The 25,646-nt window shown below is 47.0% G+C and overlaps 1 pseudogene; it reads left to right on the plus strand.

Annotated features, from left to right (window-relative positions):
- Positions 1-10,650, plus strand: part of LOC138278789 (zinc finger protein 84-like) — a 113,891-nt pseudogene extending 103,241 nt beyond the window's left edge.
- Positions 10,651-25,646: the final 14,996 nt, after the last annotated feature.

The raw sequence follows: 25,646 nt of genomic DNA on the forward strand, positions 1-25,646 counted from the left end.
CATTCGGGGAAGGTAGCAGAAGAAAAAGAAGAGTTGATGACGGTCTGGAGGTGCGGGGCGATGATGTCGTCGGCTTTGTTAAAGATGAAGTGCGGGCAGGGGTCCGAAGGGGCGCCGGAGTGGATAGAGTTCATGATGGATTTGGTTTCTTCCGTGTTGATGTGGGTCCAGTTGTTGAGGGTGATGTCCGGGGAAGCGGGTTCAGTGGTGTATGGTTGGGTCTGGTGTCCGAAGCTGTCGTGGAGGTCGCTGATCTTGCGATGGAAGAAAGTGGCGAGGGATTCGCACAAATCCTGTGAGGGCGTGACGGCGTTGGCGCTGGCGCTGGGGTTGGAGAACTCTTTGACGATGCTGAAGAGTTCTCTGCTGTTGTGGCTGTTTTTGTCTAGTCTGTCGGTGAAAAAGTTCCTTTTGGCAGTGCGGATCAGGTGGTGGTGTTCGCGTGTAGCGTTCTTGAGGGCGGTCATGTTGTCAGCGGTGTGGTCCTTGCGCCAGGCCTTCTCAAGGGCACGACAAGTTTTCTTTGATTCTTTGAGGGTGTCAGAGAACCAGAGAGGTTTTTTGGTGTTGGTCTGTCGATGCGTGCGTTTGAGGGGAGCAAGGTTGTCAGCGCAGTTGGAGATCCAGTTTGTGAGGTTGAGAGCTGCGTCGTTGGGGTCGGTGGTGAGGGTGGGTTGGTTGGCGGCGAGAGCGGAGAAGAGTTGCTCTTCAGGGATCTTGTTCCACTGTCGATGAGGGATGGGTTGAGTGCGGAGGTGGGAGGTCTCGCGTCGGAATGTGAAGTGGACGCAGCTGTGGTCGGTCCAGTGTAGGGCAGAGGTGTGGCTGAAGAAGACGTGTTTGCTGGCGGAGAAGATAGGGTCGAGCGTGTGTCCGGCGATGTGGGTGGCGGTGTTCACCAGTTGTTTGAGGCCGAGGTTGGCGAGGTTGTCGAGCAGGGTGGTGGTGTTGGGGTCGTTGTTTTGTTCCAGATGGAAGTTGAGGTCGCCTAGGAGGATGTAGTCCGGTGAGGCGAGGGCGTGCGGGGAGATGAAGTCGGCGATGGCGTCGCTGAAAGAGGCGCGAGGTCCGGGAGGACGGTAGACGAGGCATCCTCTGAGGGTGGTCCTTGGGTCGGTGCGAATCTGAAAATGCATAGTGTTTTTCTACCCTAATGGGGGCAGGAGAGAGGCTTGTACCAATTGGGGAGGTTCCCCCAAATATGTCAGAAAGTCCACCTGACATTAGGGCATAAGAAAGTGGGGCAGGTGTTGTAAGCTGACACACTTTTTGGCCAAGCCCGTGGGGGACTTCACCCACACCAGATTTTCTCAAAATTTTCCCTGGTGTCTAGGGAGTGTTCTGCATCCCCTCAAGCCCTCCCAGGCAGTTGAGGGTAAACACGCTCATCGCACCCCGCTCCAGGTGGGGCAGAAAGACTCATGCTGTCGTTTTTGGGGTGAGGGCATGGCCATGCTTGGGGCAGGCAGCGCCCACCCCTATATATATATTTTTTTTCCCTGCTGTCTAGTGCTCATTCTGCCCATCCCCGTGGCATATCAGGGGCAATCACCTCCTCCTCTCCCCAGGGCACAGAAAGACCAAGATATTTGGAGGTGGTGGGGGAATACAAGCCTGTTCCCAAGGGGCCGCTTAGGTATCGCTCCCAAGTGGCAATTCCCAAGGAAGGATCCACTGGGCAGAGATATCTTCAGAAAGGGGAGATTATCTACTTTCCAGTGACACCTTTCCCAAAGGTACTGGGTGTCTTGACCATGAGAGACAGAAACAGTTGTGTGTCGTCAGTGTAGGAGAGGACGTTGATGTTGTGAGAGCGATTAATTCTGGCAAGAGGGATCATGTATGCATTGAAGAGGTTCAGGCTTAGGGAAGATCCTTGTGGAATTCCGCAGATGAGATCATGGGCAGAGCAGATCCATCGGAGTGCATCTCCTTGGATTCTGATATTGTGTACACATTGGATGAGGATGGGGTGAGAGACTGCCTCACTCTGCAGAGAGTACCAGGAGGATGAGGACACCTTGTCTCTTCTGTCCAGTCATGCGTATATCATTCATGGCAGAGATGTGGGCTGTTTCCATGCTGTAGAGTGGTGTTGAGGAGCTGGTGTTCATTGAGGTATTCAATGAGGTAACTGTTGATCATTTTCTCTAAGACCTTGGCATGGAATGGTAGCAAGGAGACCGGCCTGTAGTTGGTGAGCATTGAAGGGTCTGCGGAGTGTTTCTTCAGCTGTGGGGGAACAATTGTGTGTTTCCGTCAGGCCGGTCCTTCCTCAGTGTCTGAACGAAGATCGATATGCACCACCAACTCTGAATGCTGTATTAGCGCAGAGAATTTAAGTGGCCAGGCGAGAGAAAGGGGTTTAGAGGATAGGAACAGCCAGGAGGGAGATATGAAAAAAAAGAGCACACATAATATTCAGATGGAACCTGCCTTTTGAGTTTCCTGTAAAATCTCCCGCACTTTAGAAGGAGTGAGTTTTTACCCACTCTATCTATTTCCCGCTGTTTTGAAGGTTTCAGTCTCTATACAGGATCTTTTAATAATAGATTGTAAGATAGGGGGGATCAGATGAAGTCACTTGTTCAACGCATACCTTTTAATACCTTAGCTACACTCCATTCTAGACACTGTTACAGGTATACATACCAATAAGAGTTCCATTAAACATTTCTCTCTCTTCTTCAATTGTTCAATGCCCCAGGTTAAGTCACCTGACTGAGAGAGACAGTTAGATAAACTAACATTCATGAGTCAGGTTCTTTACTCTTTAGTCAAACTAATCTGTCTCTATGGAACTGCCTTTCTTGGAATAGTTTCTATCAATAATGTTCTTTACTGGTAGCACAAGAAATTAGCTCACATTTAGGCCCGTATTTATACTTTTTTTAGCGCCGCATTTGCGCCGCTTTTTGACGCAAAACGGCGCAAACCTACAAAATACTATGGCATTTTGCAAGTTTGCGCCGTTTTTGCGTCAAAAAACGACGCAAATGCGGCGCAAAAAAAGTATAAATACGGGCCTTAATCTCTACTTCTGATTTAGAAACCAGAACTATGCCAAGGCTTGAAACGCTAAGGAATTCCGCCGACTCAACCCCTACCAAGGGTCATCTACTCTGTCCCAAGTGAATGCCGGATCACTTGCAGCATGAGCAAACTTGCTATTAGGTAGCGCTCAGTTGAAGAAACGTTGTCCATTGAACTATGTCAACAAAACTGAGAGACCCAGTTTAGCGCTGGAATCGAGGAAAGAAGCTGATTCTCTGATGAGTTCCTGGAATAGTGAGCGTGCGGTTAAAAGACTAGCCCCATCAACGATGGCCACCGCTCCCTGCTTCTGGGATTTATAGTGCTGACACATTCCTTCTCTGGAACTAAATGATGGTCAAGATTAGTTCCCACATTTAATCACAGAATCACAGTGTGGAGTATTTATTGCATATTGCATTGCATGCAACCCCAGTACAGGCAGTGGTCCAAGGCGGCAACCACAGGCAACATTAGATATCGCCTTGAATCACTGCAGCCAATATTATTTTTATATTGTTGTAAATGTAAACTCTAACACAGGCAGGGTTTCAAGGCAGCAATAACTGGCAATATTTATTCCCATATTGAATTACAGCAGGCACTATTGATCGCATATTGCAGCACTTGTAGACCCCATTTCAGGCAGAGGTCAAGGCGTTAGCTGACAAACTCACAACAGGACCACCATTTGGTGGTCTCGGCAACCAGTGGGCTTTTCCACAAAGTAATTGCTCATTGCTTGAGTAGCCCTGAGGTAGGCAAGGGATCTCCACAAACCCTAGAGCATGTACCGCCAAGACTCTGACAGTTTCTGAGCATCTGAGAAGGTTGCTGAAGAGACAATAACATTCAGCATTGGTGTGAGCATGGCACTTATGGGTTGATGTCCTCTGGAGTAGGCGTGTTGAGGGGAGGGGTCCATTGGGGCCTCTGAGAGGATGGACTTCATGGAGGCGGCGGTTTCTTCTGGAGTGATGACAGATCATTTGGTTAGCATTGTTTCTTTGGATAAGATCAGGAGACATTTGACTAGGTCTGTCGGGTCCGGTAGCAGGTTGAAGTTGCTGTAAATGGTACTGGTTTTGTTGCTGAAGAATTGAGAGGGGTCATGCAAGGGGGTGATCGAGTTAGAGGTGGCAGCTGATAAGGTGAAATCCTTCACAGTGGCAAAGATTTCTTTGCTTCTGCTGGTGCTGTCCTCAATGTGGTCTGCTATAATGCCATGTTTCGTGGTCTGGATCATTCAGTAGCAGCATCTCAGGGTAGATTTGAACATTCTGCATTTGCATTCTAGTTGTCTGCAGTGACATTTCCTCAGTGTACCAACTGGCTTGAAGTCGAGATCTTGTATTACTGTTTTGGAGGGAGCGAGGGAGTCAGTGCAGGAAGTGATCGAATAGTTGAAATTCATGATGGCTTTGGGGAAGCTGTTGCTGTGTTTAGGTCAGTGGGCGTTGAGCGCTGTGTTCCAGTCCTTGACAGTGATGCTGTTCCTGTTTTTGCATGCGGGTCTGGCAGTGATGTGTGTGTTTTGGACTGGCATGCTGAACTTAATGAGGGCTTAGTCTGTCCAGGAAACTGTGGGCTCCCTTATTCTGATGTTGTCAAAGGTGGTTAAAATAGAGTTCAGGAGGTTTCCTACAATTTGGGTAGGTCTCTTTACTGTTTGGCCTAGACTCATGTTTCCAAGGTCTTCGATGAGTGCTTTTGGGTTGGAGTTGGAATGGCCTGCCAGATGGAACTTCATGTCTCCAAGCAGGATGTAATTTCTAGTGTCCATGGCAAGTGCTGTGACGGTGTTCGTGATGGAGTCAGTGAAGTTGCTGTGTGGTCTTGGTGGTCTGCAGACGAGAATGCTGCTTAGGGTGAAGTTGGCTGAGACGTCGCGCTCTGAATAACAGGTGTTTCATTATGGAGTATGACGTTTCTCTAGGGGTGGTGCCCACTGATGGTTTTCTTGTGGCCAAATGCAATTCCGCCTCCAAGCCTATGAAGTCTGTCTTGCCTGGTCATCTTGTACCTTGGGGGGATGGCTGTGGTGATGTTGGGTGCTGATGCAGGGGTTCAGCCAGGTTTCTGTGAGAAATGTAGGTCAGGGCATGGGGCATTTAGTCCAGGATGTCTGTGGCCTGGTTGGTGAGTAAGCGGATGTTGAGGAGCATGCATGTGAGTTCGGAGCATTGTGTGACTATTTGCAGGAATGTGTGAGTGTGAGAGAGTGGATTGTTGGGTGCTGTCGGTGTAGACGCGGTGTGTGATGGGTGTGGTAAGTGCATAAAACTTGCAGGAAGTGCAGGAGAACACTTCCTTGATGTTGTGTGGTGCGGTAAGGCACCAGCATGTGGAAGGCGGCTGAGGCTGAGGGCATACAGGGTCTCAGTGAGGTAGTGGTGGGATTGGGGAGGACCAGGGTTCCTGGTGCTGGGCATCGTCCAGGCATGATCAGGTGCAGATGGGCTTGCTTTTGACTGGAATCCTATGAGTAACCTCCTCCAACTGAGGTCCTCACACAGTTCATGGAAGCCTTGTTCAGTGTGTGTGATCAGCATATTGCCTCCCACACTGACTCTCTAATTAAACTCACGGCCATCTCGTCAAGAAGGCTCGAGCTATCAATGCAAGAACAAAATTCTCAAGTCTCCTCATATAACAAAGATGTCCACACTCGAAAAGTCCATCTCTGCCAAAGCCTGGACACTTTGGGACCTTCTGCCAGTTCATATCAGATCGACTCTCTCTCTGGAAGTGCTCAAATCAACCATAAAGTGTCTAATTTTTTTTTCTAGTAGTTCTTTATAGGAATATAGAACACTCATGGTACAACAGCGTTGTAACGCATAAGAATCACAGTGCATCCTTCAAGTAATCCCCTGAGAGCAGTAGAATGCGTAGTGCAGTGTGTGGACGTCCAAGAGCTGCGTTCTGGGCTGTAAGGAAGGGAGACGCCTTAGTCCCTGTTACATGACACTATGGCAGCCATCAAGTTAAAGAGAACAACTGACCGGTAAGGGTGTGTCCGGCTAGGCACTGTGTCGCCCACCACAGTTGGTAGAGTTTGAAGTTGGGGGCACCCAGCCCTTGTTCAAATGGAGCATATAGTTTGTGCATTGCTGCTTTCTTCTGAACCGAACCCTAAATCAGGTGGATGAGGGTAGAATTAAGGTCTTGATAGAAGCATGTTGACAACTGGACAGGCAGTGCTGAAAAATGGTACAATAACCTGGGAAATACTAGCAGTTTGGCTATCGTCATTCGGCCCATGGGAGAGAGGGGCAGTGATCCCCAGAATATCAAGGAGTTGCGCATGCCAGCCAGGACCTTCACCAGGCTCCTTTGTACCAAATCTGTCTCAGAATGGTATATATTTATCCACAAATATCTGACTATGTCGTACTACCATCCCAGAGCCAGGAGAGGCAGCCCTCCACTCTTGTTGTGTGACACTACACAAGCAGAACAAGCAGGACTTAGACCAATTCAGTTTTAAGCTTGACATGCTTCAAGAATCTTCAAACCTTTCCATCACCTGTGGGAGGGTTCCGTGGGATTCGTGGAGGTACACCAGCGCATAACCCACATCCAGCAAAATAGCCACCGATTGGTGACCCCCACTGTGGCCTCTGTATACACACCAGGTTTGTGAATGGTTTTATCGCTAGGGCAAATATGATCCTTGATAATAGAAAGCCTTGCCTGGTGCCCCGATGTATACTGACCACAGTAGAAATCTCACAGCATGTGCGCACCCGAACCACTGGGTTGGTATGTACTATACCTATCCTATGTAGTATTTCTGGGGCAAAGTCAATTTTCTCTAGCACAGCAGTCTGGTAGGGCCACACTAAGGTGTCAAAAGCCTTCTCTATATCCAGAGATGGGGCTGTAGGGAACAGGTCTGTGCACTCACATTCTTCCATGACTCAGAAGAGATGCTGTAGGTTTAAGAAAGTATTCCTATTTGGTGTGAAGGCGTTTCAATCAGGGTGTGCCAACGGGGAGGCAGTGGTATAAATCTGTTAGCTATAACCTTTCCCTAAAAGACTGCAGTCGGTTTTGAGGAGATACAGCCAGCCGCAGGCATCTGCAGGTGTTGTGAAACATAGGGTGCATTCAGAGTCCACCATAGGCAATTTGGCCACATACGTAAGAGAATATTTCAGGCTGAGTTGCTGGAGCTTCCCTGTGACCAGCAAGAATGAACCTCTGAGACTCTGTACTTCTGTAGTGTAGTCTGAATACATGTTAATTGAGGCCTTGGAGATACACCAGGGATCCTTGAACCTGGCAACTTGCAGTATGTGGTTGTGGTCTCAGTAGTTCGAGACAAGTCACCTGTTTTGCTTTACTTTCGACTGAGCCAAGATATGCACACTGAAAGGAGTCAAAAAGATTCTCTGGAATGCACTTCTTAATCTGAAGAAGACATTTATTATAGCTTTTTGCAAGGTTCGTGAAGGAAGGTTTGATTAGTAAAAAGTGTACCTCCAAAATGTGCAACCACAACGTGAGACTATGTATAAAAAGTCTCCAATCTATACACAGCAAATATATACATGCAAGGATACAAACCATTATATATTGATATATAGATATATATTCATATGCAATGCAAAGCAAATAATTTATAAAAATTCATCACCGTAGTAGGGCCCACCAAATGCTTCATCTTTCTCATGCCAGCAAGAAGAATGACTCCTGTTCAACTGCGAGAAAGAGATTTTCCACCCCCACAGGACAGGTCGGGCAGCTGACGCCCGCTCCTGACTCAAGTCTCGGAATTCATCGCTACTGAACAGAGTCATCTTTTTATATCTTTGAATAATTATGAGGGAACTTTCTAGAAAGCCCTCCCTCTTAGAGGGGAATTATAAAAAAAAAAAATGCCAGCTACTGTAGGTCAGAGTTGGAAAAAAAACAAGTGTCAAAGGTTGGCCAAGACCTCGAGGCTTGCTTTTCCCAAGGCTGCACTAGAGAAAAACACTAAATATGCGCTTCTTTATCATGATAGTGTTCGGTGGGAGAAAAACACAAGCTTAGTTTACCATGTGGTAAAACACAGCTCATCTGCAATGCCTCAACTGCAATGTCTAACGCCACGATAAAGCCAATAGGCAGCTAAATTGAATACAAAATGTCATGTCCAATGCCACGTTAAAGCCAATAGGCAGCTAAACCAGGTGCAAAGCAGTGTGTCATGACATCAGTGGTCACTACTCAAAACATTACATCACCCCTCACCCTTTCTTTACTAAGTTACTATGCGAACACTGGTAAATCACCTCCTTTTCAGACAAAAATAGATGTGACATGATCAATAGAACATTTAGTTAAATATCTGTGTATAGTGAAATAACCCTTGCTAAGTTTCAAAGATGGTAAAGGAGAGATGATGTTTATGTCAGTTAAATATTGTGTATTCAATTTCTGTTACTTTTGCATTTCATAATTGTAAATCTCTTTGCATCCAACAGGAAACAAGCCTTGAATGCATGAAATGCTTATGAATAACAACAGAGGTTCTGTAAATCTACAAAAATGGTCAGAAATAATCAACTCCAGGATTCAGGAAAACATCAGTGCAGTCAGAGACTGAGGACCCTGAACATAGACAGATAAGAAGAAGCTCTGAAGGACGATTCAGTAAACATAAGAGTCTGAGCTGTGCAACTTCACACCACAAGACTAAGAAAAGACCTCTACAAAATTAAGGAAACACACTGACAAACCACCTCCTGAATAAACTGGTGACCAACACCAGCTTTGATCACGGGATCTGTATGATGTGACAACCACAGTGCTCTGATTATAAAATGATAACAGGCCTTAATTCAGTGCGCTAGGTGTATCGTAAAACGCTTCATGGCTGCACCACAGGAACCAGAGTAAAGCACAACGGAGTGGATAAAACAAAGGAAGGGTAAAGGAAAGACGAGTTTTGCTGTCTTCAGTACAACGGACGGTCCCAGTGTGCACCGAACAAAAGGAGGAGGATTAATCTTTACCCACAAGCGTTGAAATATAGGAAACGTGAGAATAATACAACTGCTTTATAACCATGTTGGCACATCAGAAAACACAGTCATGGGCTCTAGACAAATATAGACCCGACCCAGAGACACTAACCAAGAAAGAAGAATCATATACATACAGTTTCTCGTTACAGCACCATCAGCCAACACACACAGGAGAAAAGCCATTCAGATGCAGTGAATGTGTGAAAGGTTTTAGTCGATTATCAAACCTGCAAAGACATCAGCGAACACACACTGGGGAAAAACTATACCATTGCAGTGAATGTGTGAAGACCTTCAGCCAGTTATCACACCTACGAATACATCAGCGAAGTGAAGTGCTTTAGCCGATTATCAGCTCTCATAAGCCATCAGCGTACACACACAGGGGAAAAACCATACCATTGCAAGGAATGTGGATGTAGTTTTAGTGAATCTTCAACATTAAGGAAACATCAGCGAAAACACACAGGGGAAAAGCCATTCAAGTGCACTGAATGTGTAAAGAGCTTTAGTCAGTTATCAACCCTACAACAACATCAGCGAACACACACCGGGGAAAAGATGTACCATTGCAGTGAGTGTGGAAAGAGCTTTAGTTCTTTATCACACCTCCTAAGCCATCAGCGAACACACACTGGGGAAAAACCGTACCACTGCAGTGACTGTGGAAGTAGCTTTAGTGACTTTTCGACATTAAGGAATCATCAGCGAATACATACAGGAGAAAAGCCATTCAAGTGCAGTGAATGTGAAAAGAGCTTCAGTGTTTTATCAAACCTAAAACAGCATCAGCAAACACACACACAGGAGAAACCATACAACTGCAGTGAATGTGTGAAGAGATTCAGTCAATTATCAGATCTCCAAAAACATCAGCGAACACACACAGGCAAAAAAACATACCAATGCAGTGAGTGTGGAAGTAGTTTTAGTGCATCTTCAACATTAAGGAAACATCAGCGAGTACACACAGGGGAAAAGCCATTCAGATGCAGTGAATGTGCGAAACGTTTTAGTCAGTTATCAACGCTACAACAACATCAGCGAACACACACAGGGGAAAAACCATACCATTGCAGTGAATGTGTGAAGAGCTTCAGTCAATTATCACACCTACGAATACATCAGCGAACACACAAAGATTAAAAACTATTGAAGTGCAGTGAATAACAGAAGAGCTTTATTCGATGAATTTCAGAAGATAATAACATTACAAATATGTGGGACATTCTAATGCCAATTGATGATAAGTAGATGATAGAAGCCCCGGCTAGTAAGTAAATAAAAACACACAGATAGTTGTAGAATTATTAAAGTGTCTGTTCTCAGTGATTGATTATTCCATGTCTTGACATTTAACAAAAAGAAAAGAAGTTGCAAGCAACACATTAAGACATCAGCAGAGTGTGGTCTAAAAGGAAAAGTGTTTTTTTCTTCGATGAAGTAGAGGTATAGAGAAAAACATCCAAGCATGCCTGCTCATGCTGCCTGTAAAAGCAACACTATGACCAATGCTTGGACTAACACGTGTATTTCAGCTAACTTCTGGTATTAGTGCTAAAACATATAAACCCAACACACTCAAACCGATTCAACAAGCACACACGAGAATATTCATAGATGATTGTGGTGTTTGGGCGCTTTATGCAACATTGATGGTTCAGTGACAGCAGCAAGACAACAGTGCCCAAAAGCACGAGAAGTGAAAGTAAGAGATGTGAGCTGTAACTATCTGGGTTAATGTTTGCAGTAGTCGGCATTTACCTCCCAAGACCTAATGCTGGAGAAGGGATGCTCTTTCCATCATCACATGCATTCGTAAATGCACCCAACATAGTGGTACTTCCCCAGTGGGGTTCAACAGCTGCATCCTTGGGTGATTGGAGGGCTCAATATATTTTATGCGTTTCTTATTTGCAGAGAATCATTCAACCATATTCTGATTCGTGCAAGGATAGAATGCATAATTGGCAAAGTTATTGATAGGAGGAAAAGATGTTGAAAAGTTTAGTTCCTAATAGGCTTCTGAAAGTTTGACGGTTTAGTAAAAATGGAATCTTCAGAAGTAAAGAATTCCAGCTCTTAGAAGCTAGAATCCAGAACTATTGACTCCGTGCTATACATTTCTGAAACCTTGCCACTAGAAATGAAACCTGGATTGAGAAGAAAAGAAACGCAAATGATATTCAGATTTATGTTTATAAGCAAAAACGAGCCCTCATTTTATAAACTCTGCTGGTGAATGAAAGGACTTTAAAAGTAGGTGCTGCCTCGTGAGTAAAGAATGACCACAAATAAGATAGGCGGCAGCTTTCTGAATCATCTGAAATTTGCTTTTGTGTTGCTGGAACCACCAAATACTCATAACCCAGACTCGCGTAGATGAAGGAGTTCTCCGATAAAATATTCATGTGAGAAGAAAGAAAAGGAAACATCTTCAGTAGCCAAAGCAGTTTAAAAACAAATGCACTCCTCTGAATTAATAGTAGCAAAGTGCAGAGTCCCTCTTGCCGATCACCAGCACCTGGTAGTGGTAGTTTGGGACGAGGTCCCTTTCAGAACTTGAAAATGAAACTGTTCCTTGCTGTTAAATACCAGAATGAGCACAGCACCTCTATGCCGCCAGAGTTCTGTACATCCTGGCTTGTTTCACATTGAAGATTTTGTGAACCAATGAGAGTCAAGTGTCTCTGCACCTCTCAATGAAGAGAGATCACTTCTGATGGATATTTCTACCTGACAATTCCTCACCTATAGCATAATCCGCAGATGCCAGTCTGGATCTGGAATCTTCAAGGCTATCACATTGCCAGTGGGGGGCCTGGCATTGCATTGGTGCCAAAGGTGGCATTCAGTGTTGTTACCGAAGCCATATAGCGTTCACCCTGGCACAAGAATGTCAGTTACCTTTTTTCTTCTCTTGGTGCAGGTCTGGAGCTCGCTTTCTCAAAGAGTCTTGAGTTTTCTCACAGAAATGTTTCCAACAAGTGCAGTACCTTGTCCTCTCCCAAGAGATCGGGGTTCAGGCCCTGATGGTATTGGGAGTGACAGATGGCCATAACAGATCCCCACTTCATCTGCCACTAGTGCCTCAGTTCAGACCACGGCTCCCGGTCCTATAACTACTGCCAGAGCAAGCACCCAAAGGTCATCAAGGACCATGAGACGAGGCTCTTCATGCCCAGGTGAGGGATGAGAAGCGCAGATGACACTTCTTCCGACCACACTACAGCTCCAAAAGAAAAAGTTCAAGAGGCAGGCCCTAGCTCAAGTGTTTATGGCTTTGGAAGCTAGAGACTGTGGGCCAGATGTACGAAAAATGCAATTTGCGACTTGCAAATTGCGAGTCCCTGCGACTTGCAATTTGCAAGTCGCAAATTGCTATGCATTACGGTGTCTTAGACACCGACTGCAACTCGCAATGGGGTCGCAATGACCCACCTCATGAATATTCATGAGGTGGGTCGCAAATTGCGGCCCCATTGCGAGTATGGGCACTCGCTAACACGGAGGCCTGCTGACGTCAGCAGGCCTCCATGTTAGCGACCTGCTTGTCAATAAAGCAGGTTTTTTTTTTTTTAAGTGTAGCCCGTTTTCCCTAAGGGAAAACGAGCTGCACTACAAAAAAAACCGAAACCTTTAGTTTCGGATTTTTCAGGGCAGGGAGTGGTCCCTTGGACCACTCCCTGCCCTGAAAAACTATTTTTGGGTGCAATCACAAACTGGAAGGGGTCCCATGGGGACCCCTTCCAATTTGCGATTGGGTTACCATTCACTTGAAGTGGATGGTAACTGCGATGCCATTTGCGACCGCATATGCGCTCGCAAATGGTATTGCATCCCAATGCGACTCGCAAATAGAAAGGGAACACCCCTTCCTATTTGCGAGTCTGAAATGCATTTTGCGAGTCGGTAACGACTCGCAAAATGCATTTCTGCATTGGGATACGCGTTTTGCGACTCGCAAACAGCAAATTTTGCCGTTTGCGAGTCGCAAAACGTTTTGTACATCTGGCCCTGTATGATGTCACTCGACCTGCAGGATGCATACTTCCACATCCCAATACTGCATTTGCATCAGAGGTATCTTGTTTTGTAGTGGGTTCTATGCACTCCTAGTTTGCAGTGCTACCATTTGAGTTAACATCGGCACCTCAAGTTGTCACAAAGGTGATCGCAGTAGTTACAATGCATTTCCGAAGGTTGGGCACACCTATTTTCTCGCCGTAACTGGATGACTTGCTAATCAGACTTGGATCGACAAAGGTGGTATCTCCCAATCTGCAGTCGAGTAGCCCTACTGTTCGACCTGAATTTCTCAACAAATGAGGCGAAATCCCACCCAACTCCTGTCCAGCGACTCAACTTTATAAGGTCAGTACTGGACACAACTCTTCTCCACCTCAGAGGATTACAGACATTCAGGGCAAATGGTTCCCTCTTTCCAACACAGTGTGAAAGTCCCAGTATTGTAGGTCCTCTGACTCCTAGATCTGATGGGTTCCTGCATTCTCCTAGTCTTATATGAATTTTGGCACATGTGGGCCCTACAGTGATGCCTCTGCGAGCAGTGGCTACAATACAGGGGAGATCTGTTGGACTCCATCATAATCTCCCCCAGTGCTGCAGCAGAAGTGGTTTAGTGGGGGAATGAGGTGAACCTGAGTGGCAAGATGACATTTGCTCCCCCTTCAGCCATGGCTATGGTAGCAATGGATGTTTCCACTTCAGGGTGGGCAGCTCGTCTACAGGATCTGGTGATCAGAGGCCTTTGGACTCTGGGAGAACAGGTTCTGTTACAACTGCAGGCAATGTGGAGGGCACTCAAGGCTTTCTTCTCCATCCACGGTCGGTCTGTCCAGATCCTGGCAGACATCTCTGCAGTGATGTGCTATGTCAATAAGCTAGAATCTCATCTCATTTGCCTGCAAACATTGAGACTGGTCTTGGGGACACCTCCTAGGGATTTGGATCATTACCACAAGTAAATCACTTTTTCATTCCTAGCCTCATGCCTACCTGTCTTCGTGGCATGGCAGTGGTTCACAGAATTGCCTTCTGCATCTGGGCAGAGGGCAGTGAGGATGCTTGAATAATTTAAATGGTTTGTTGATTGATAAGAAATCTGTCTCTAGCTTTCAGTGCAGATGTGCAGAATAAGGAGCTGCACACAGTCGCTCACACAGCCAGTTGTGTGATCCAAGCAGACAGATAATAAGAAAACAGAATTGCATTTTGCAAGCTGCTTTTGTCAATGTATTGTTGCCCTTAAAAGGAAATAACGCTATTTAAAAAAAGCTAATGTGAGAAACTGTAAATATGTAATACCTTTCCACCTAATATCACATGACCCAAGTGTTTGGTAATAATTGGCCAAAAGTATGAAACGTACTGAAACTAGAGAGGAACTGTCTAAGTATGTTAGTTTTATGTCATAAATTGACATCAGTAGCCTAACAATTCATGTCATCCATATGTTGGAGGAAGCTACTGGAAGATATTTTTGCAAGTGTTATTTAGCCATTGGTGTTTTAAACTATGGATTCCTTTAAGTTAGTTTTTAGACATTAGATGCAAGTTATACTTTTGGTGCAGCAGTTCCTTGTTTTTCTGCTACTGTTTATGAATCGAATGCATTTTTGTCATTAATGTATTCTTCTGTATTATTGAAGTAACGCTTTCATGCAATATACACTAATGAACATTGATTCTAAAATAAAAATTGATTGATTAATTCACTCATTCAGTGAGAATACTGCAATGTATGTCTAGGACAGTGTGAGAAAGTAGCCTCTTTCTAGCCTTGTTACCCCCACTTTTGGCCTGTTTGTGAGTGTATGTCAGGGTGTTTTCACTGTCTCACTGGGATCCTGCTAGCCAGGGCCCAGTGCTCATAGTGAAAAACCTATGTTGTCAGTATGTTTGTTATGTGTCACTGGGACCCTGCTAGCCAGGACCCCAGTGCTCATAAGTGTGCCCTGTATGTGTTCCCTGTGTGATGCCTAACTGTCTCACTGAGGCGCTGCTATCCAGAACCTCAGTGGTTATGCTCTCTCTGCTTTCCAAATTGTCACTAACAGGCTAGTGACCAATTTCACCAATTTACATTGGCTTACTGGAACACCCTTATAATTCCCTAGTATATGGTACTGAGGTACCCAGGGTATTAGGGTTCCAGGAGATCCCTATGGGCTGCAGCATTTCTTTTGCCACCCATAGGGAGCTCTGACAATTCTTACACAGGCCTGCCACTGCAGCCTGAGTGAAATAACGTCCACGTTATTTCACAGCCATTTTACACTGCACTTAAGTAACTTATAAGTCACCTATATGTCTAACCTTCACCTGGTAAAGGTTAGGTGCAAAGTTACTTAGTGTGTGGGCACCCTGGCACTAGCCAAGGTGCCCCCACATCGTTCAGGGCAAATTCCCCAGACTTTGTGAGTGCGGGGACACCATTACACGCGTGCACTACACATAGGTCACTACCTATGTGTAGCTTCACAATGGTAACTCCGAATATGGCCATGTAACATGTCTAAGATCATGGAATTGTCACCCCATTGCCATTCTGGCATTGGGGAGACAATTCCATGATCCCCCGGGTCTCTAGCACAGAACCCGGGTACTGCCAAACTGCCTTTTCAGGGTTGCACTGCAGCTGCTGCCAACCCCTCAGACAGGTTTCTGCCCTCCTGGGGTCCAGGCAGCCCAGGAAGGGAGAACAAAGGGCTTCCTCTGAGAGAGGGTGTTACACCCTCTCCCTTTGGAAATAGGTGTCAGGGCTGGGGAGGAGTAGCCTCCCCCAGCCTCTGGAAATGCTTTCATGGGCACAGATGGTGCCCATCTCTGCATAAGCCAGTCTACACCGGTTCAGGGATCCCCCAGCCCTGCTCTTGCACGAAACTGGACAAAGGAAAGGGGAGTGACCACTCCCCTGACCTGCACCTCCCCTGGGAGGTGCCCAGAGCTCCTCCAGTGTGCTCCAGACCTCTGCCATCTTGGAAACAGAGGTGTTGCTGGCACACTGGACTGCTCTGAGTGGCCAGTGCCAGCAGGTGACGTCAGAGACTCCTTCTGATAGGCTCTTACCTCTCTTAGTAGCCAATCCTCCTTCCTAGGTAGCCAAACCTCCTTTTCTGGCTATTTAGGGTCTCTGCTTTGGGGAATTCTTCAGATACCGAATGCAAGAGCTCACCCGAGTTCCTCTGCATCTCCCTCTTCACCAAAGGATCGACCGCTGACTGCTCAGGACGCCTGCAAAACCGCAACAAAGTAGCAAAGACGACTACTGCAACCTTGTATCGCTTCATCATGCCGGCTTTCTCGTCTGTTTCCTGGTGGTGCATGCTCTGGGGGTAGCCTGCCTCCTTTCTGCACCAGGAGCTCTGAAGAAATCTCCCGTGGGTCGACGGAATCTTCCCCCTGCAACCGCAGGCAACAAAAGACTGCATCACCGGTCCTCTGGGTCCCCTCTCAGCACGACAAGCGTGGTCCCTGGAACTCAGCAACTCTGTCCAAGTGACTCCCACAGTCCAGTGACTCTTCAGTCCAAGTTTGGTGGAGGTAAGTCCTTGCCTCCCCACGCTAGACTGCATTGCTGGGTACCACGTGATTTGCAGCTGCTCCCGCTCCTGTGCACTCTTACAGGATTTCCTTCGTGCACAGCCAAGCCTGGGTCCCCGACACTCTAACCTGTAGTGCACAACCTTCTGAGTTGTCCTCCGGCGTTGTGGGACTCCCTTTTCTGACTTCGGGTGGACTCTGGTTCACTCCTCTTCCAAGTGCCTGTTCCAGTACTTCTGCGGGTGCTGCCTGCTCTGTGAGGGCTCCCTGACTTGCTGGGCGCCCCCTCTGTCGCCTCATCCAAGTGACGACATCCTGGTCCCTCCTGGGCCACAGCAGCATCCAAAAACCCTAACCGCGACCCTTGCAGCTAGCAAGGTACAACTGAAACTTTTTAAAACTTTCTGTAAATGTTAAGGAATTCGAAATTTGAGGCTGAAAATTAAGTTGCTATCCTCAGATTGATTTGTGGGAACAGTGCAAGTGCATCAAACAGAATATAGTGTGGACGATGAGTGGCCTCAGATGGATTAGAAAAGCTACAAACGTCCTATTAAAATTTATATGTTGATTTCTAATTTTTTGCACATTAAATAAAATATTTCTTCGTTTGTGTATTTGTTTGAAAATGCTTGTTTTTGTGTTTTTTTTGTCCATAGTTTTGTGGTTCAAAAAATCAAAAATGCTTAGTCCGAGGTCCCCGGCTTCCACTAGTGACTCAGTGTGGGTCCCCAGATGGCAGTAATGACGCAGGGGTCCACTGAAGTCAAAAGGTTGAGAACCACTAGTCTAGGGTCCTCCTCATGAAGGAGGTGTCAAAAGCCTGATTTGACATTCAGTTACAGCTTAAAGTTGAGGGCACAGACTCATAAGCCTCAAACCTGTTGGTTGCCTCTTCCTCATTCTCATTGATTGCAGAAGTTACAGGATCAGGTCCCCTCCTCCCTTGTTCAGATGGACCACCAGCTGGGTGAATTCATCATGCATTTCAAAGTAAAGATTTCATGATGTAAAGATGTTTCATGATGTGTGACACCCCCTACTTAAGTACTGCAAACAGGAGTGCGATTGTTTCTATGTTAAGAGCGTTCTTTATAAGTATCTCTTTCTGCCAAACCCAACCTATTCTTTACTCTGTCCAGCAGCACCTGTGCATGGCTGGTGTGTGAACACCAGACGCTGTCTGTCACACCAAAACTATTTTACACCCTCTCTGGCAGCACCTATAGGAGACTGGTGGGTGAACACCAGACACTCTCTATGTCAAACCCAACCTATGGCATGCTACCTCCTGCAGCACCTGTAGAAGACTGGTGGGTGAACACCAAACCCTGTCTATGTCAGACCCAACCTATTCTTCACTCCCTACTGCAGCACCTGTAGAAGACTTGTAGGTGAACACCTTGGCCCGTATTTATACTTTTTGACGCTAAACTGCGCTAACGCAGTTTAGCGTCAAAAAAACTAGCGCCGTCTAACGCCATTCTGAAGCGCCATGCGGGCGCCGTATTTATAGAATAGCGTTAGCCGGCGTTAGCCGACTGGCGCTGCCTGGTGTGCGTGAAAAAAAACCACGTACACCAGGCAGCGCCGGCGTAGGGGAAAATGGCGTATGGGCGTCTCAAAATGGGGCAAGTCAGGTTGAGTCAAAAAAATCGCCTCAACCCGATTTGCACCATTTTTTTACGACGCCCATCCCCCATTAACATGACTCCTGTCTTAGCAAAGACAGGAGTCATGCCCCCTTGCCCAATGGCCATGCCCAGGGGACTTATGTCCCCTGGGCATGGTCATTGGGCATAGTGGCATGTAGGGGGGCACAAATCAGGCCCCCCTATGCCACAAAAAAAATAAAAAAAATACTTACCGGAACTTACCTTAATGTCCCTGGGGTGGGTCCCTCCATCCTTGGGTGTCCTCCTGGGGTGGGCAAGGGTGGCAGGGGGTGTCCCTGGGGGCAGGGGAGGGCACCTCTGGGCTCATTCTGAGCCCACAGGTCCCTTAACGCCTGCCCTGACCCAGGCGTTAAATTCAGGCGCAAATGCGGGGTTTTTAGACTCGCGCACTCCCGGGCGTCATTTTTGCCTGGGAGTATAAATACCACGCACATGCCTGGGAGTCATTTTTTTAGACGGGAACGCCTACCTTGCATATCATTAACGCAAGGAAGGTGTTCACGCAAAAAAATGACGCTAACTCTAACGCTAATGAACTTTGGCGCTAGATGCGTCTAACGCCAAAGTATAAATATGGAGTTAGTTTTGCGTCGAATTTGCGTCGAAAAAAACGACGCAAATTCGGCGCAAACGGAGTATAAATATGCCCCCAAATGCTCTCTATGTGAAACCCAACCTATTGCATGCTACCTCCTGCAGCACCTGTAGAAGACAGGTGGGTGAACACCAAACGCTCTCCATGTGAAACCCAACCTATTGCATGCTACCTCCTGCAGCACCTGTAGGAGACTGGTGGTTTAACACCAAACGCTCTCTATGTGAAACCCAACCCATTGCATGCTACCTCCTGCAGCACCTGTAGGAGACTGGTGGGTGAACAACAAACCCTGTCTATGTCAGACCCAACCTATTCTTCACTCCCTCCTGCAGCACCTGTAGAAGACTCAGAGGTGAACACTTCATGCAAATACAACAAAACTAGGACGGCTGACCGACCCGATCACTGGCCCTCAGTGACTGGGCCTAGAGATCGACCAGGGCTTGTTTGGTCACACAGTAGTACTCCTTTAGACATTGGTGACTACTGCCCCAAAGACTGGGGGGCAGATTTATACTTTTTAGTATAGTGACGGCTAGCACCATTCCAAGACGCCAGGCAGGTGCCATATTGATAGAATAGCGCTAGCCGGCGCTAATGCCCTGTCAGCGTTCTTGGGAAGGACGTTAACAGGGCTGGGGAGGTGTAGGGGAAACCAGGGCTTGTGCGCCGAATTATGGCACTAAACTGTTCAGCAGCAGAAAAAATGGCTCTAAGCAGTGTAGCTTCATTTTCTGGCATACAACCCCCATGGACACGGCTCCTGTCTTAGTAAAGACAGGAGCAATGCCCACCACCCCAATGGCCATGCCCTGGGGACAAATGTCCCCTGGGCAAGGCCATTGGGGCCAGCGCCGTGCAGGGGGCCCCAAGTCAGGGCCCCCAAGCGGTGTTGGAGGAAAAAAAAATATATACTTACCAGGACTTACCTGGGATGGGTCCCCCATCCTTAGGTGTCCTCCTGGTGTGGGTGGGAGTGTCCCTGGGGCCAGCGAAGGGCACCTGTGGGCAATTTCCATGGTCTCTGACTGTGGAAATATGCCTACAGGTCCCCTTATGCCTGCCCATACCCAGGCGTTAAATAATGGCGCTAAGCTTAGCGCCATTATTTAAGGCCCCCATCCCCTGTGCTGGATTTTAGCACAGTGGGATAAATATGGTGCAAAGGCCATTTTCTGGATGGGAACACCTACATTGCATCTCATTGACGCAAGGTAGGTTTTTCCCCCCCAGAAAACCACATTAACTCCATAAGTTTGGCGCTAGATGTGTCTAGCCCCAAAGTATAAATATGGAGTTAGGTTTGCACTGAATTAGCATAAAAGAATGATGCTAATTCCACGCAAACCGAGTATAATTATGGGCCTAGGTCTTGACACTACCAGTGGTTGGTGATAACCGATTGTAGTAGTGTGTTATAAGTCTTTATACCTGACCCCCTGTGGGGAGACTGGCTGCTGGATCTTCCTTGTAAATCTGTGCAGTATTCCATGACTGGGATTTGGGTTCCTATGTGTGTAAGTAACCCTAAATTTGTAGGGTTCTTCATAGGATTAGCATTTGTGTTCGGGTTGGAATGTCCGGTGCATGGTGTCCATTTGTGTTCCCCTGCCCTTGGTGCGTAACTGTGACCATCTGGCATCATGGTTTTTCTTTTTTCCCCAGTGTCAGACTGATCTGATGTATGTGTGTAAAGGCTTAGGCTTGTCCTTGACCTGGACCTGGAGGGGCAACCAAAGCATGCCCTCATTTGTTGGACAGTGGCCTAGAATCCCTGCCATGGTTTTATCATGTAGAGCGGTGGTGGCTCCAAGTTTTGTGAATCAGTAGTTGTGAACCGACCTTTTAATCTGTGTCACATGAATGGAGGCCTACTGCCCACCCTTATAAAGTTCTGCTTCTATGCACTAACCCAGTTCCTAGTGCTAACATCCTGTGCATGTTATGTGTGCACGTTCATGTGTTACCTGTATGAGACATTTGTTGTGTGTACCAGTGAACCAGAGAATTGAAAACCTATGGGTTTCATTTTGGAAGTCCCAGACCTGGTCAAGTGTACAAGACGGGTTGAGTTTTTTCACAGAAAGTGGGAGTGTTTTCATGACATTCCTGAAGCTGGAGGGAGGAGGCCTAGACACTGAAGTAGGGAAAAAGGAAACAGTGCTCCCTTTTGAAATTCGAGTAGCTCCTTTTGCTGTGAGCGTAGGTGGCACCTCACAACACCTGGGAGGCAGGGGGTTGCACCAGAGGAGCTGTTCAGAGACTGGTGTTAAGAGGGTTGTGACCAGGCCTTGAGAGTAGGAAAAATTAATGCAGTGCAGTGATATGCTTTATTACCAGGTGTTTTAAAGACAATATAACACACTCAGACAGAGTGATATGCCACACACGGAGACGCCCAAATACCAGTGATTTGCCCTTTTAATTACGTTACACAGTGCTGCACCACTTTTCTTGCACCCATTAGCTCCCCCGTACCGCCACCATGTGTGCGCCGTATTTAAAATACGGTGCACTATGGTGCAGGGTAAGGGGCAATAGCGTAATTTTTCTTTTTACACTATTGATGTACTTTGCAGGAATAGTCACAAAATAGTGGCCCAATGTAATCAGTGGCATGCCTCCTTTTAATTGCTGCTCTGAGCAGGCATTAAAAGTGCCGAAAAAAGTGACACCATTTTTTCGCACCCCCTAACGGGGAGTGCCCCCTTTGAATACATTGTGCTTGGCACAGGCATAATGTAGCGCAAAGGGTTACAAAGTGGCACAATGTGGCGTTAGAATGGCGCTAGGGGCTCTTAAAGATGCCCCTTAGTTTCCACAGTCTGTCTGTGACCCTCTTTTGATTTCTTATTTCCTCAGTGATTGCAGAGTTATTAGGTAGGATCCTCTCAGTAAGAGTGTGGACTGAAGTTAGGCAAGCTGGCTATGGACGATGCAAAATGATTTCAGTTTGTGAAGGTCGCAGCGCCTGTTCGTCTTTTTTACTCTTTCAAGGTCCCTTCTCTGTTATAAATCAATAAGTTCAACAACAGCAGGTAGCGTTGGGTCTACAGCGATGGCAAAGAGTATACCCTTCTCATCCTGTGCTCCTGGGCATGCTGACTGGAACGCAGGACCCAGATACTTTTCTGCAATAAACATCCGTATGGTGGGACTACACCAAGGAAAACAAAAAAGTGATAAGTGGAATGTTTAAATTATCTGCCCTGGTAATTACTCGGGCACGCATCCCAGTCCATTCCATTGCTTCTTCCCCACCCTCCCACCTCAGACAGGAACCAGCAAATCAGACCTTCTCAAAAAAAGACAGTGACGCCTGAACTGCCAGGCCCGATCCCCTCTGAACCTGAGCACTAGCAACCCGAGTACTTTCAACCTATTTACAACTTGTTGACGGTGCAGCTGGTGCAGTCCCATCTCGGCAGCGGTGACATTTTTTCAAGCATTTCTTCCACCCCTTGTATATGGCTGAAGACTCTCAAGTGTGACTGGTGTGCCCAGATGTGGGTCCCATGCTCACTATTCCACAGGACTCAAGCGATCCCTCACCGAGAAGACCTAAGTACGTCAAAACTCATCTGCGGCTCCTCTGGATGGAAAACTTTGCAGAGAGAGAATCAACACAGTACTCATTAGTATTCGTAGGAACACCTGTGAGGAACGCTTCGTGACCATTAGAAAGCTGAACAACATTGACATGAAGCGCAGTTAAACAAAAACAAACATTTCTTATACATTTTTTTTTACAGAGATCAGCACTCTTCTGGTCTGAACGCTGACAGCGGAGACAGAGTAGCGTCTGCACTGATTCCTCACATTTTCAACTCTGAGCGAAGACCTTGCTCCGTCCCCTTGCCTCTGACCTCTAGGGCCGTCCCCTTGCCTCTGACCTCCAGGGCCGTCCCCTTGCCTCTGACCTCTAGGGCCGTCCCCTTGCCTCTGACCTCCAGGGCCGTCCCCTTGCCTCTGACCTCTAGGGCCGTCCCCTTGCCTCTGACCTCCAGGGCCGTCCCCTTGCCTCTGACCTCTAGGGCCGTCCCCTTACCTCTGACCTCTAGGGCCGCCCCCTTGCCTCTTCCCTCTAGGGCCGTCCCCTTGCCTCTGACCTCTAGGGCCGTCCCCTTGCCTCTTCCCTCTAGGGCCGTCCCCTTGCCTCTGACCTCTAGGGCTGTCCCCTTGCCTCTGACCTCTAGGGCCGTCCCCTTGCCTCTGATGTGAACCCTGTTCAGTGCTCCAGAGCACTCAAGTTGTTCTTAGAAGCCAAAACTTATGAATATACCAATGACCACACAGGAAGTGATGTCACATAACATTAGACTTTGATACCGTCAGAGAAAGAAACATAAGTGAAGTTGTAGAAATTATGAATACACATGTAAAATGATATTCTAAGTAACTGAAACAAACAAATTAACATTACACCAAAAGTAATACAGACCTGCCAACTCACACAATGACACATAATATCAATTCCCATCACACAGTCATCTGGTGAGGAGCCAATATCACATGATGGCAGGGAAAACGAACTGAAAACAACTGTAACCAGAGGATTGTCAGCTCGATTTCAGAGGCTTTGAACTGCTGACATCCATTAATGGGTGTGTAAACACCCCTGGTCATCAGCAACAGCCTCAGCAAGCTTATGTTTTTCTTTTGAGGAGAGGGTTTGGGGGTGGGGTGGGGACACAAGTGCCTCTTCCGGTGCTTCTTAGCATGAGACCCCCACCCTAAAATCCCGTCCTCGTCTCACACGCTGTGATTTTTGGTTTAGTTGTCAGGTCTGATAATAAGTACAGAAGTCAAGGTGAAATATGGCCAAGTATTATTATCAAAGTGTAGGACATCGGGTCTGCTGAATAGTTACTATACTCTGAAGAGGATTGTTGCTCCCTCTTTAGGTGTAAGGTGCTAATCTGCACACAGTAGAACGCTGGACACAGTCACATGTTGTAGGAAGGTCGCCTCTTCCTAGCATTGTTACCCCCACATTTGGCCTGTTTGTGAGTATATGTCAGGGTGTTTTTGCTGTCTCACTGGGATCCTGCTAGCCAGGACCCCAGTGCTCATAGTTTGTGGCCTGTATGAGTATCCCTGTGTAGTGCCTAACTGTGTCACTGAGGCTCTGCTAACCAGAACCTCAGTGATTATGCTTTCTCTGCATTTAAAATTGTCACTATAGGCTAGTGACCATTTTCACCAATTCTAATTGGCACACTGGAACATCCTTATAATTCCCTAGTATATGGTGCCTAGGTACCCAGGGTATTGGGGTTCCAGGAGATCCCTATGGGCTGCAGCATTTCACCCATAAGGACCTCAGACAAATCTTACACAGAACTGCCACTGCAGCCTGAGTGAAATAATGTCAATGTTATTTCACAGCCATTTCACACTGCACTTAAGTAACTTATAAGTCACCTATATGTCTAACCCTCACTTGGTGAAGGTTAGGTGCAAAGTTACTAAGTGTGAGGGCACCCTGGCACTAGCCAAGGTGCCCCCACATAGTTCAGGGCAATTTCCTCACCAGGAAACCCTCCGACAGAGCCTCCTACAAAGCCGCCCTCAGCTGATACCACCGGCAAATCAAGGAAGCCAAGAAAGCACCCATCATGGCCGCATTTCCCTTGCTGTCAACCTTATGAAAGAACTATTCAGAATAGTCAAACAGTACTCTATCCAGCCACAGATAACTTTGTCCACCCTTCCCAAGAACTCTACAACACTCTCTCAGACTACTTTCACAGCACGATTGTCACCATCTACAACAACCCCCATCCCACAATCTATCGGGCCTCCATCTCTCGACCCCCTAGGGCACACCAACAGACTAATCACCACATGGACACTGCTAACCACACACTCCACCGCAGCCATCATGTCATCCACTCCAGAGAACCCGCCGACCAATGCCCCCACCACCTGTTTAAACTCAGAACCAACCATATCAGCATGGAACGTCCTATCATCCTCAACACCTCCATCACCTCAGCCGTTTTTACAGAAAAATGGAAACACTTGGAAATTAGACCCCTCCTAAAGAAACCCTCCGCCAACCCCGGAGAACTCTAAAATTACCAACCCATCTCTCTGCTTCCCTACCCTGCCAGAGTACTAAATAAGGGCTTCAGTCCACAGCTCACCAGCTACCTGGAAGAAAACAACCTGCTCACCATTATCCAGTCAGGATTCCGCACTAACCACAGCACCGAGACCATACTCATGGCTGGCATGGATAAATTCAGAAAACTCCTTGATCACTGGGAAACAAGTGCCCTGATCCTTCTCAGTCTATCAGCTGCATTGGACACTTTCTCCCGCCACACCCTCATCAACAGAATCCTCAGCATCAGCAACAGGAAGACGCTCTCAGATGGGTCACCTCCTTCGTGACAGGATGTACCCACTACGTCCGGCTGCCTGCCTTCACCTTCACTCCCAAGAACATCATATGCAGGATCATCCCTCTGTCCCACTTTGTTCAATACCTACGTGACCCTCCACGACGAAGGCCAAGACCTTATGGCTGCTGGCAATAATTTAAAACAGAATTCAGAAAGATGTTAGATAGTCCATTTCAGGCACAGTACTTTGTCTGAAAAACCCATTGGAGAAGTCGAGAATTCATATTTTTCTGCACTGTGTCCATCATGAGTTCTTTGCTATGAGCCTTTTGTACAGCTTATGTGGGTGGGTGTGGCGTTAATCTAGAATTGTTCTGTATGTTTGATCAGATTTTAAAACTGGAAA

Source organism: Pleurodeles waltl, unplaced genomic scaffold (genome assembly GCF_031143425.1).
Source record: "Pleurodeles waltl isolate 20211129_DDA unplaced genomic scaffold, aPleWal1.hap1.20221129 scaffold_58, whole genome shotgun sequence".
Classification (NCBI taxonomy): Eukaryota; Metazoa; Chordata; class Amphibia; order Caudata; family Salamandridae; genus Pleurodeles; species Pleurodeles waltl.